The sequence below is a fragment of the Setaria viridis genome, chromosome 8 (genome assembly GCF_005286985.2).
Source record: "Setaria viridis chromosome 8, Setaria_viridis_v4.0, whole genome shotgun sequence".
Lineage (NCBI taxonomy): Eukaryota > Viridiplantae > Streptophyta > Magnoliopsida > Poales > Poaceae > Setaria > Setaria viridis.
In genome coordinates, this window is record NC_048270.2 from 28,065,171 (window position 1) to 28,079,440 (window position 14,270).

The 14,270-nt window shown below is 43.9% G+C and overlaps 1 pseudogene; it reads left to right on the top strand.

The window, feature by feature from the left end:
- Positions 1-2,515: 2,515 nt before the first annotated feature.
- LOC140223614 (uncharacterized) lies at positions 2,516-3,621 on the top strand (annotated as a pseudogene).
- The last annotated feature ends 10,649 nt before the right edge of the window (positions 3,622-14,270 follow it).

The window sequence follows — 14,270 nt, forward strand, 5'->3', positions numbered from 1 at the left end:
TTGGACCCGAACTAAAGGGTCTTTAGTCCCGGGTCAAACGGCCACTTCCAACGGGACCTTTAGTCCCGGTTGTACTAAAGAAGTCCTTTTAGTCCCGGCTGTAACTGCTAGGAAATCGCGGGAGGGGGGGGGGGGGCTTTTAGTCCTGGTTGGTAACACCAACCGGGACTAAAGGCCCACCATTTAGTCCCGGTTGGTAGTTCCAACCGGGACTACATGACGCTCTTTAGTCCCGGTTGGTGTTACCAACCAGGACTAAATGCTCTGCCTATAAAGTCCCCTTCTTCCTCCTCGAGCCCGAGCCACTCAAATAGAGAGCTTGGACTCCTTCTCTACTCCATGGCGAGGCAAGCATAGGGAGGTGCTGCTCGATTCTTTTTCATCAATTTCATGGTGATTTCACTCATCCAAAGTGTTGTAAAGATTAGCTTCTTCATCCTTCCTTCATTTATTGTTATTATGCTTTAGAGATAGAGAAAATAGAGTTTTTTAGAATGAGCTATAGGATTAGATAAAGAAATGGAGAGATTTTTTATTTATACATGTTTTTGAGCTATAATTTCATGAATACCTTGCTTGTTTTATATGTTTCATATTAGATAAAGAACTTGCAATATTAGGTATGGGAAAACATAGAGTAAATGTGTTTTTAATTTTTAGTCCTTGCATTAAACATGAGCTAAATAAATTGTAGGTCAAAGAAATAGAATTTGGTCGTTGCTATAAATTAGAGTGACATGAAAATTACACCAGTCAACCTTCGTATCATTCACTAGTTCGACAAAAATAAAAAAAACTAGAATTCTGGAATAGGACAACAAAGATACACTAAAGACTATAGACGCTCCATAGTGAACATCACGGAGTCAAGAATCCTAAAATAATGGTAGAACAGAAGAACTTTGAGTCCACAAACTTTGGTTGAAATGCCTAACTATGTGGTTTGGACCAAGCACGATGAAAGAGGGGTTATAATGGAAGACGACGAAGAAGAGGATGATAACAACATTCTGGACTGGTATGCAGGTTAAGCTTTTGCAGATACTACAATGGGCGAGGCTAACGAAGAAGAGTTTGTAGAAGACGGCCCTACGGATGATCTTAGTCCGGTTCTAGGAGATGCACAGAAAGACTGTGAAACTGAGAAGGAATCAGCAAAGTTGCAGCGTATGATAGATGACCACAAAAAATTGTTGCACCCAAATTGCAAGCAGGGGCATAAAAAGTTGGGTAGTACATTGTAAATTATGCAATTGAAGGCAAAAAATGGTGTGTCTGATAAGGCATTTCAGGGGATACTGAAAAATTGTAAAGAACATGCTTTCCAAGAATAATGAATTGCCGTCCACAACTTATGAAGCAAAACAGGTTGTTTGCCCTATGTGGTCATAGTACTTGGCCTGTGACCCTATGTATGTTCTGTTAAGGCCCATATACTATAGGCCCATGGCCCATATGTTCTATATATATGTCTCCACTGTTAGCATTTTTACTATCCTCAAATTCAAGGTTTTTAACATGGAATCAGAGCATGGTTTAGGGTTAGGATTAGGTCTAATCTAATCCACCCGAGATCCAATTTTTTTCCCCCACCGCCCGTAGTGGCCTCCCCTCCGCCGTCGCGACTCCTCCTCTGCCACCCGTTGCGGCAAGTCCCTGCCGCCTGTTGTGGCTCCTCCCCGCCGCTCGTCGTGGTTCTTCCTCTGCCGCCTGTCGTGGCTTGTCCCCGCTGCCCGTCGCGGCCTCTTCTCTGTCGCCCGTTGCGGCTCCTCCTCCATCACCCATCCCCATCGCGGTCGCCGCCCGTCCCCGTCATGAACCCGTGCTCTGCCTGCTTGACGCGGGATTGAGCAGCCATCCGTGCATCGCGGAGCCGCCGCTTCGCCGTCCATCGTGCCATCTATCACGCCGCTCGTCACGGAGCCCCTTCGCCATGCGTCATGCTGCCTCTTCGTCTTGGCACGCCCGTCACGGAGTCATCGTCCGTCAGCCCACACGTCGTGGGCTCGTGCTCTATCTGGAGGATCGGCTGCAGTTCTTTATATGCTCCTCCATCTGCTTGCAGTGCTCGGTGTGCTGCTGGTGTGCTACCATCTGCTGAGACTGCTCTGCTCCTCTACCCAGCCACGGTGATATATGTTCCTCTGTTTTTCAACATGTCACAGATAAATGCAATTGTTATCAGCATCACTCTAGATGGTCACAATTATCCTGAGTGAGCTTTCTGTGTAGAAACTGCTTTGAGGGTACTGGTCTCTATTTTCATCTAACTGATGATCCACCTGCACTTAAGCCTGATGGTAGCAATGCTAAAGAAGTCACTGATTGGCAAATTAGTGATGGCAAAGTGATGGCTGCCATGGTCAACAGTACTAAGCAGTCTATGATTATGAGTCTGTCTAAGTTTAAAACAGCCAAAGTCATTTGGTCTTCGTTGAAGGATAGATTTGTTCAGGACAGTGGTGCCCTTCTACATACTCTCATGCAGCAAACTCAAACAATTGAGCAGAATGATATGTCCATTGATGATTACTACTCAACATTTGATCGTCTGGTAGGCTCTTTGACCTCCATGATAGGTGCTTGTGCTGCTGATCAGTGTCCAGCACACAAATTTATTGAGAAGTTCTTTGTATATCGCTTTGTCATGAGAGTAAGGGAAGAATTTGATTCTTTTCATAAAAGACTGTTACATGATTCTTCTAACTTAACCATAGCATGTGCTTTGTCTGAGTTAATTGCTGAAGAGACTCGCCTTCGGTCTATGTCTGTTGCATCTATGTCAGTATCTCACGGTGTGTTGGCAGCTTCTCAGAGGTTCAGTACATCTAAGATACTTCTTCAGATCCTTGTAAGCACTGTAGCAAGACTGGTCATTCTCCAGACAACTGTTTCTCTCAGCACCCAGAGAAGCTGGCTGAGTTTCATGCTCGTCAAGCTGCTAGGACTGGTCGTGGACGTGGTACTGCTCCCACTCCAAAAGGTGCAGTGTTTGTCGCTGCTACCTCTTCTGTTGGTGCGCCGGTCTCCTCTTGGGTACTTGACTCAGGGGCTTATTTTTATGTGACATCGGATCAGTCCCAGCTTGTTGATTGCAAGGCAGTTACTGATGGTACTTCTATCCAGATAGTTGATGGTACATCTTGCTATATCACTCATCAAGGCTCTCTTTCTACCTCTCATTTTTCTGTGCCTGATGTCCCTTTTGTACCTACATTGTCTATGAATCTTCTCTCAGTCAATTAAGTTACCGATCAAAATTGCTTTGTTGGATTTGATGACTCATCTTGTTTTATTCAGGATCGTCGAACAAGGACTGTGATTGGGACTGGCCATTGCCGTAGAGGTTCACCTAGCCTCTATGTTTTTGATACTTTGCATCTTCCTCAGTCTTCAGCGCGTGTCTCATCTATTGCCTCATCTTTAACTTCATCCTCCGCCAAGTGGCATCATCATTTAGGTCATTTGTGTGGGTCTCGGTTATCTACCTTGATAAATAAAGATTGTCTAGGTCCTACTTCCATTGAGTCTAGTTTTCATTGTAAAGGTTGCAAACTTGAAAAACAAATACAACTTCCATATTCATCTACTGTCTCTCATAGTGCTACACCTTTTGCTCTTATTCATTCAGATGTATGGGGACCTGCTCCTTTTGCTACAAAGGGCGGTCACAAATATTATGCCATTTTTATTGATGATCATTCTCGCTATACTTGGATATATTTTATGAAACATCGTTCCCAGTTGTGTTCCATTTATCAGTCTTTTGCTCATATGGTTTACACTCAGTTTTCCACTCCTATTAAAATTTTTCATTCTGATTCTGGTGGTGAGTACTTGTCTGCTAAATTTCGTCAAATTCTAACCTCAGAGGGTACTCTTGCTCAGCTCTCCTGTCCAGGTGCTCATGCACAGAACGGTGTTGCCGAGCACAAACACCGTCATCTTATAGAGACTGCTTGTACGCTTCTCATTTCATCTTTTGTTCCATCTCATTTCTGAGGTGAAGCCGTTTCCACTGTAGTCTACCTCATCAATAGACAACCATCTTCAAAATTGTCTGGCCTCTGTCCAGGTGAGGTACTCTTTGGTATTCCGCCTAAGTATGATCATCTTCATGTTTTTCGATGTACTTGCTATGTCTTACTTGCTCCACGTGAGCGGACAAAGTTGACTGCCCAGTCTGTTGAGTGTGTTTTTCTTGGGTATAGTCCTGAACATAAGGATTACCGTTGCTATAATCCTTCTTCTCGTCGCATACGTATTTCACGTGATATGACCTTTGCTGAAGACCGTCCTTTCTTTTACAGCCCTTCTACTCAGCCCTCATATTCTCCAACACAGTTCACATCATTTCTTACTCTTAATATTCCTGATCCCATACTTCCTAGTATTCCTGATCCCGCTCCTTCCATTACACCCATCCCTGTTGAGCCTCCACCTACTACCTCAGCTACACCACCACCACCACCACCACCACCTCCTGCACCACCTATCATACATTTCTACACTCGTCGCTCCACACGGCCTCCACCACCTCCAACCTCATTGGCTAGTCCCGATTCTCCTATTTTTTGATGATTCTAACAATAATGATGAGTCACTTGCTATTCCTGATGAGTTACAGGCTGGTTCCCACTACGATCTTCGAGATCGGACTACTATTGCACCTCCGGACAGATTGGGTTTCCCACATGTTAATGCTGTCATTGATGAACCCTCTAATTATAAGGAAGCTACTGGTATTCCTGAGTGGCAACTTCCTATGTCTGAGGAACTAGCTGCTCTTGATCGTACGCATACTTGGGATATTGTTCCATTACCAGCATCAGCTGTTCCAATTTCATGCAAATGGGTATTCAGAATTAAAACAAAATAAGATGGTTCCATTGAGAGGTATAAAGCTCGTCTAGTTGCCCGTGGTTTTCAACAGACACAGGGATGGGACTATGATGAGACATTTGCGCTAGTTGTGCATATGACTACCGTTCGTACATTGATCGCTATGACAGCTGCATCCTCTTGGACCATCTCTCAGATGGATGTCAAAAATACCTTTCTTCATGGTGATCTACATGAGAAAGTTTATATGAAGCCACTACCTGGTGTTGATGTTCCTTCAGGACATGTTTGTCATCTACGCCATGCCTTATATGGTTGATTTGAGCGTTTTGTCTCTGTGATACAGGCTGCTGGGTTTTCCTCTAGTGATCATGATCCTGCTTTATTTATTCATATCTCTCCACGTGGACGCACATTGCTTCTTTTGTATATGGATGATATGTTGATTACAGGAGATGATGTAGAATATATATATCCTATGTGAAAAAGAAACTTGGTGAGCAGTTTCATATGTCAAATTTGGGTCCCCTCAGTTATTTCTTAGGGATTGAGGTTTTGCATTCTTCTAAGGGATATTATATTTCTCAGTCCAAATACATACAAGATCTGATTACTCGATCTGGACTCAGTGACAATAAGACAACAGCTACACCTATGGACCTTCATTTGCAGCTTCGTCCCACTGATGGTTCACCCCTTGAGGATCCCTCTAAGTATTGTCATATTGTGGGAAGTCTTGTTTATCTCACGGTCACAAGACCTTATATTGCTCATGCCATTCATATTTTGAGTCAGTTTGTGAGTGCTCCTACTTTTGTCCATTTTGGACATTTGCTTCATGTGCTGAGATATTTAAGGGGAACATCATCTTAGTGCTTGTTCTATGCTTCTGATAGCCCACTTGAGCTTCATGCTTACTCAGATTCTACTTGGGCCAATGATCCTACAGATCGTCATTCTGTCACGAGTTATTGTATTCTTCTTGGTTCTTCTCCTATTGCATGGAAGTCCAAGAAGCAAGTGGCCATGTCTCGGCCTAGTATAGAAGCAGAACTTCGAGCACTTGCCACTACTACTTCAGAGATTGTATGGCAGAGATGGTTGTTAGGTGATTTTGGTATTTCTTGTGATGCCCCCATGCCTCTTCTATGTGACAACACTGGAGCCATACATATTGCCAATGATCCTGTAAAGCATGAGGTTACAAAAATATTGGAGTTTATTCTTCTTTTACTTGGTCTCATTGTCATCAGAAAATAATTGATCTTCAGTATGTGCCCTCAGAGCTACAAGTGGCAGATTTCTTTACTAAGTCTCAGACTCGAGAGCAACATCATCTTCATCTGCTCAAACTCAATGCTTCAAATCCACCTTTTCCACCTTGAGTTTGAGGGGGGTGTTAAGGCCCATATACTATAGGCCCATGGCCCATATGTTCTATATATATATATATGTGTGTGTGTGTGTGTGTGTGTGTGTGTGTGTGTGTGTGTGTGTGTGTGTGTGTGTGTTAGCATCTTTACTATCCTCAAATCCAAGGTTAGTAACATGTTCAACCTAAGAATAATAAATTGTCATCCACAATATAAGAATAATGAACATGCTTTGGTGAGTTGAGTAGTAGTCATAGTACTTGACCTGTAACCCTATGTATGTTCAACCTTCCTCCTTGGATGTGCATGAAGCGGAAGTTCATTATGATGCTGGTGCTTATCCAAGGCCCAAAACAACCTAGCAACGATATTGATGTGTATCTAGGACCGTTGAACTTTTACTACTCTGGAATAAAAAAAGGTGTACGTGTGTGGGATGAGGATAAACAAGAGAGCTTTGACCTAAGAGGATTGTTGTTTGTAACCATCAATGATTGGCCTGCGCTAAGTAACCTTTCAGGACAGACAAATAAGGGATATCGGGCCTGCACCTACTATTTAAATGAAACAAACAGTATGTATTTGAAACACTGTAGGAAGGTCGTGTATATGGGTCACCGTTGATTTCTTCCTACTAACCACCCTTTAAGAAAGGAAGGGATGCATTTCAAAGGGGCTGCAGACCGTCGTAAAAAGCCTGCACACCGTAATGAAAAACGTGTATTTGAGATGATCTATATTTATTGTTTTTTGAACCAAATTGGCAGGAGCTCTGCCCTTGATTTATATTTATTGTATGCCTGAACTCTTATTGGTGTAGTTATATCATGTATTCATGTTTCACTTCCTGTTAATCTTACATAGTTGGATGTATATTTTATGCCCATCTTAAGGTAATATGTGGTGATGCATACGGTCCTATACTCCTATTGCTGATGATAGGACGCGCAAAGCGCGCCTCATGTTCTAGTTGGATGGAAACAGAGCACGCACTTCTCGAAAAGGCATCGACAGAGCAGGGCAGCTTGTCGGAAGGACATGGGAAACCAGAGCGACGTCGTCTTCTCTACAAAGCATGCTGGGTTCAGTGATCAAGTGAGGCTGAGCATTCAGCATCTAATAAAACAAGCGTGGCCATTGAAAACATCAGAAATCTGTGTACATGCATCTAAAATAATTGGTGAACATATCGTCATTTTTCATCTGCTATTCCGCCAATGCAGAACTGTACGTGGGCTTCTTGTCCACATATGTTTGAATATCCATTATGGACTATGTATGGTCCTTGGATGCTATTTTATGAATATTCATACTTTGGTTAGCCATATATATTAGAGAAGCCAAAATACTTAACATCCTGTTTGGATGTAGATAGTGGAGTATGAAATTCGGAATTGGTAATGGATCCATCTAATACCACTATTTGGATGATGCTCTAGGAATTGGTATTGGAAAGTTTCTTCAATGCCAACCGGTATTCAGCGTACCATGACTCCTCCCCTACAATTCCGACCCTTCCTTCTCTGTATTGAGCGGCATTCATTCTTTCCTCGTCTGTTCGTCCCTCCCCTACGATTCCGACCCTTCCTTCTCTGTATTGAGTGGCATTCATTCTTCCCTCGTCTGTTCGTCACTCTCACGACTCTTGTTTATATACCAACTCATACGGCGTCATTTTGGTTGCACCATGTTTAGAAATCCGATGAGCCCATAAAGCTTCCGAAAGCACTTCATGCCACCTCCTCGGATGCTCTTCAATCTTCTTATTTATAAGCTTAATTATAGAAGAAGATTGAAGAGCATCACCACTGCCCAGGGCGAGCCGTCCGCCCACCTCCCGCCACAGCCCTGTTCCCCGCCCTTCCTAACCACTATCGGCCTCGACCCCGCCGCTGGCCCCGCCCACCGTAGGTCCTTCACCACCCCGCCGACGGCGCCATCATCGCCGAGCTTGCCGCCGCCACCGGGCATCCCTCTAGGCCAGCCGGTCATGGCTCCTCCCCTACAACCTCGGAAAACCCAAGAGCACTAACCCTGCCGGCCGTGGCCAGCGGCGACCCGCCGCCATCCACCCCGCCCATCTCCCGCCTGTGGTCACCTTTCTCCCTCTTGTTACTTTCTTCCATGTGTGGTTACTTTCTGTTTTGTGCGTATGGATGTAACAAATGGGGTCTCCGGTTAAGGTAAAAGGAGAGCCTAGCTTTTGCGTTTATTTATAGCTGAATCAAATAAGGCTAGCTATACAATTATTTTTTGTGCCTTGTAGGGATGATCCGTGAAGAAGGTGATTAGATGATCAGATTAAATGTATTTCGGCCGAGTTATTACATGCCTAGATTACTTAGCTCGGCCATTAATGAAGACGTGGGGCCAGATAAGTGCCTTGCAGATTATGTGGAAACAAATGACAGACAAGTGCAAGTATATGCTAATTTCCATCTCGATTCGCCACGCATTGTGAGCTGATTTGTAACCCTTAAACAAAAAAAAAAACGTACAATATATGAAAGAAATAGAATATGCTTGCAGAGGGAGACAGGCAGCATCGATGTACGCGATGCACGACAGCTTACTTGCACAGATCATTGTACACGTCTATGCATCGCAGTCATCGACACGAGAGGCAAGCGCTGCTGCATTGGATCGATCTTATGTACCTATACTCACACGTGTATAAATAGACCTCCCTATCAGAAGCGCAGCAGTGCAGCCTGCTCTTACCTCGACTAGCCGTTTCTTCTCCTTCTGATCTGCAGGTGAGTTCGCATGTTTTTTTTTTGTTGAGAAAACACTTAATCCTCTAACTGATGATCACCATGCATGCTTGTTACAGTTTGCAGCAGATTCGGGAGAGAAATGGCGGGTATCCCAGAACGGCAGTCGTGGCCAGATCTGTTGGGCAAGATGGCAGACTACGCGAAGAAAGTCATCGAGCAGGATCGGCCGGACCTGCGTGTCGAAATGAAGGATCGGGGTCTGGATCCGGAGCCACCCATCGAAGAATTGGACCGCGTCATTATCTGGACCTCAGGGTATCCCTTTTTTTACGTAGTCGAGGTTCCGACCCAAGGGTAGCCTGCTGCCATGTTACTCTGGCTCTTCATTTGTGCCGAGTACATGGAAGGCTTAAATAAACTAAATAATGCCAGCGGGTTTGATAGGAACCGCCAAGCAGCCAAGCTTCCCTAGTGCACCTGCTATCTAGGTCTGCTTGCACATGCTTAATTTGATCCTCCTTCCATCATACTTTGTTGTGCTACCAGATTAATAAACGGAATAATAATCGTGTGTTCTCCTATTTAGTCTGCTAAGTTATATTTTTTATATTCTTTTTCGAAAGATAGTACATAGACCCTCACAAATGTACGCACATTCATCCATATAAATACACACACGCAATCCTACCTTTATCAGCACCTCCGTGAGACTAAGCTGACAAATCTCGAGATACATATGCACACCACTACTTTTGAATGACAGATGCTTGTAATACTCAAGTTTGTATAAAGTAGGACCTTTTTTTACTGAAGTCGGCATGAAAAATCCTAACTAGTTTTTTTATATTTATTTATTCTAGATCCATTTAATTCCCTTCCATGGGAGTCGAACTAGACCTGCTGAATGCTACTCAGGTACTCTAACCACTAAACTAGATGTCCTTTTCGCATGTACGACTTATTGACACATCAAGACAAAATCTATCTATCTTTCCATCTATCTACAATATATGTATCCGATCGAATTTTGTATGTAAATTTGAAAAATCTAAACATTCATCTAAGTTATGACGGCTTAGATGTATTATCTCTAAATTTCTATTTCCCCATGCTTTTAGTATTAAAATCTGGGAAGAACTTTACACGGGGTATATATACTACCAGGTTCGCTTTATTATTAGGAAAAAGAACGTTTTGATCAAATAAAGGAGAGATTGATGACCCTGTGTATTCTTGGAGACCCATCGTCAAGCTGGCGATCCACGAGAGAGCAAGCGAATGCCGACGGAACCCTAACGGTATTCCATTTTCAAGATACTGAGCCAGCATCCTTTAAGCATGTACTCCCAAGCACGTACTCCCTACGTCCCATGAAGATTGCAATTCTAGTTTTTTAAATAGATTAGTGGTGGTATGAAAAGATTTTAATATCCTCATTTGTTGACCACATACAATGAGTTTTGGCATACAAATTAGTTCTGAGCATTTAATTAGGCAAGTAGGTAGATCTATTTTCTAGAACCGCACTCTTTTGTGGGATTTTCTAAAAGTTAGGATTGCACTTTTCATGGAATGTAGGGAGTACAAAATACAAGACTAATAGGTCATGGTGTTGACAAAGTCAACACATCCACGTCAGCATGTTGCATACAACAAGCAGTGGCATTGCTAGAATTTTACCAAATAGTATGCCACGCAATATTTTTCACATCCAATTCAGTTCAATTAATATATAAACGGTACACTCCATATATAATTCGGCAAACAATAACAAACACTGGTAGAAAACTGAGTATTAGTCCCGGTTGGTAAGGGTCATATCTCTCGGATATCCATCCGGGATAAACCAACCGGGACAAAAGGGGGGGTCTTTAGTCCCGGGTATTTTAACCGGGAGTAAAGGACCCCCTTTAGTCCCGGTTGGTGTCACCAACCGGGACTAAAGGGGTCCCCTTTAGTCCCGGCTCAATTCCAACCGGGACTAAATTGCGCTTGCATGGCACTGGTGACGCCTGAATTTTTCATGCATGCATCACGTATACGTATAGTAGTACCGCGGCCCTTTTAATTTGTTAACCTTGTAGTTGAGATTTTTTTAGAATGAATTAAATCAACTAGTATTTAAACGAATGGGATTTGTAATTATACAACTACTATATATATACACAATCCTTATACACAATTCATATACACAATTCAACTAGCTTAATTAGTACAAATCGATCATATATACAAATAAATCAAAGTATCTTCCTACGATCTTCCCGTCGTGGTGTTGCTGAGAGGAGTGTCTAATTGTCGTCCATCGTAATAAAATTCTCCTCTTGGATTTACCACCTCGTCCATTATGAATCCAATGAGACCTTCACATATTGCCGCTACTCTTTCTTCCTTCAAGAGTCCTTGTTGAATATTTAACATCTATAATTTGGAAATTTGTGAATGTTACATGAACAAATACATATAAGGAGCTAGAAAATAATTAACTAGTAATATATTTATTTTACGTACTTTAAAGTTGTGCGGCGTCATCTTCGGTCCCTTGGGTCCCAAAAAACTGTGCATGTGCTCACAGATGTAGTAGCCACATAGGTTATTCCCGGGTTCCTGTCTTAAGCACTTCAGTGCGGAAAAAAAATAAGTTATGAAATATTCGTGTTATACAATGTAATAAATGTGCAGACTTCATACGTACCGGGAAGTCTGTGTTCCATGTAAGATCTTCTTTGAATGGACCTTTGTGTGTCCTTATGAATTGTTTCCATACGCTGCGGATTAGAATAATGAATGACATAGTGTAACAGGGATAAAATTTAGGAAATAAATTTTTGCATAGAGATAAAGGTCCAGAATTATTACAAGCCTAGCATGTCTTGCAATTCTTGGTAGTCCACCGGATCTTTCCGTAACGAATCAAAGACAGTGACGTGGCTTCTTTCAGGCTCAATTATAATAAGGATCCAGTGGAAGCTGCGTGCGTAAAATGTTCATGCATATTAGAGCTAACTAACATGTAGAGATAAGGAAAAAGACATCGAAAGTAGACGGTATACACACACTTACTTGAAGTTGTATGGAAGTAGTATGAAGTCCTTGAATGTTTGTTTGTGTAGAAAATTGTATATTTCGGCAAAGGTTTTTTCCGGCGCTAATTGTATCTGTTGTTGGTTAACTACAGATGGATCCATGAAGCCTACATGTAGGTACGCCTCTCGGCGGCATGTCTGAATTAGCATCCTACATGAAATGGAAGATGAAGTTAGTACGGTGACGCACGCCAAAATTTACATGTAGAGATAATAAACGGACACTTACAGAATCCAAGCGCTGATCAGAGAGACGTCCAGGGCATCATGATGGTACACTTCGTATATATCCTTGAAGTCTAGCCACAGCACTTTCTCTCCTTCACCGTGAAAATCTATCGGTTTTACCTTCATGCCGATCATCTCCCTCGATTTGGCGGATGCCGTCATGTACCATTGATGGAATTCGTACATCTTTGTTGACAGCTTCCGTACCATTGCCGGCTTCACTAGAGGCTTGCCTAGCTCATAAGGCCATCTCGGCTCAGGGGGCGGTGCAGTTGGCGTCTCGACTTGCCCTATGCATTCATCAAGTCCCAGACCTGTTTCTTCCATGAACTTCAATATATTTTCTTGTTGATCCAAGGGCATTGCTTTTACCCGTTGAGCATCTTTCTTTGATAAATGGCTGAGGTCGGGGACTGAACCGCTGGAGGATGATTTTCCTTTTCTTTTATCCTTTTCATCAGCCTTTACTAGAGCCCGTTCATAGTTTGACAAGAGTGGTATCCTTTTCTTGGCTCCTTCCTCCATCCTGATAAAAAAGTTTAAATCCCGCCGACTTACTGGCGGTGGCTCCATCTCCCTTGCCTTTTTTAATTCGGCTTGTTTCTTGAACCACTCACTGGCCTCTCGTTGGATTTCTGCCCACTGTTCCGCATGAGACATTGCCTCAAAGCGTTCCTTGTGAGCCACTTCAGGGTCGACCTTTGTTTTCTTCTTTCGAGGCTGTCTTTGCTTGGGAGGCGGTGCTCGTGACTTCTTGAGTGGTGCTGCAGGTTCCTTCGAGGGGGCCGCTCTTGGTGCCGGCGACGGTGATCGGGGAGGGGTGTTGTTATTGTCGTCGTCGCTCCCAGCACCAGGATGTGGTGGAGATGGAGACCTTGATATAGATGGAAGCGACGGTCCTGGAGCAGGAGATGCCGGTCTCGAGGTATGAGGAGAAGATCGCTGCTCGGGATCTACGGGGAGCGGTCTTGAGGTCTGAGGAGATGGCTCCGTGCGGGAAATAATGATGTAGCGTTTCTTCCATAGAATGATCCCATGAAGCGCATCTGCCAATGTCTTTTCCCCGTCGCCTCCCGGGAAGTCGAGCTCTAGACCTTCATACTGGGCATCTACTATTTGCTCGACGCAGACGCTGGCGTAGCCTGTTGGAATGTCCATGCCATGACTGCTCTGCCCTGCCAGCGTTGGTAACGCACTCCCGTACGCTACCTGTACATATAGCAGAAGTAAACAAGTTGAACTCCGATCTCGAGGCCTGGATCAATTGACAAGATTGCATAAATATTATGTATAAGTATACCTTAATAGTGAGGTTGCCGACCGGTGCATGCAGCTCACATGAGGTCCGTTGCGTGATGGCATCCACGGGGAACCGTTGCTCCTCCACGGGTAACCTGGGCGTCTGCGCATCGGGGACCCCTGTAGAAGCACAACTGCTCCCGAGGCGTTGAGAAGGGCTGGCGGTGTGAGGATTCAGCAGTGCTCCAGATTGTGCCAACTCCGCAACTGCGTCGGCCACCCGCCGATTGATTTCATCCATCATTCGTTGTTCTAGCATCTGCCGCCAGCTCTCCTCCATCTGTTCCTTTCTTCGCTTCTGGCTTCTGTAAGAGGCGCTGTCGCCTCGGAAAGCGAACTTCCACGGAACCACCCCGAACCCCCGGCAACGTCCTGGGTGCTCTGGATTACCGAGGGCCAATGTGAGCTCATCATTTTCTCGGTCCACCCTCGACCTCCCAGCCTTGGAATCTTCAATGTTCTTCATGAGATGTTCGGCCTTCTCACGTATTCTGTCATTGAAAATCAGCGTCCCATCCTCTTGGCTTAGGGAGCCTCCATGAGCGTAGTACCAGTTCTTTGATCATTCGGGCCATTCAATAGTTGCAGGTATGATTCCCCGTTCGATCAGATCTTGTTCCATCTTTCTCCACTTGGGAATTGCTGAGCCATACCCACCTCGCCCCAAATGATGGTGGTAGCCCTTCTGACTAGCATTTGCAACGTTGGTCGTGATCTTTTTCACA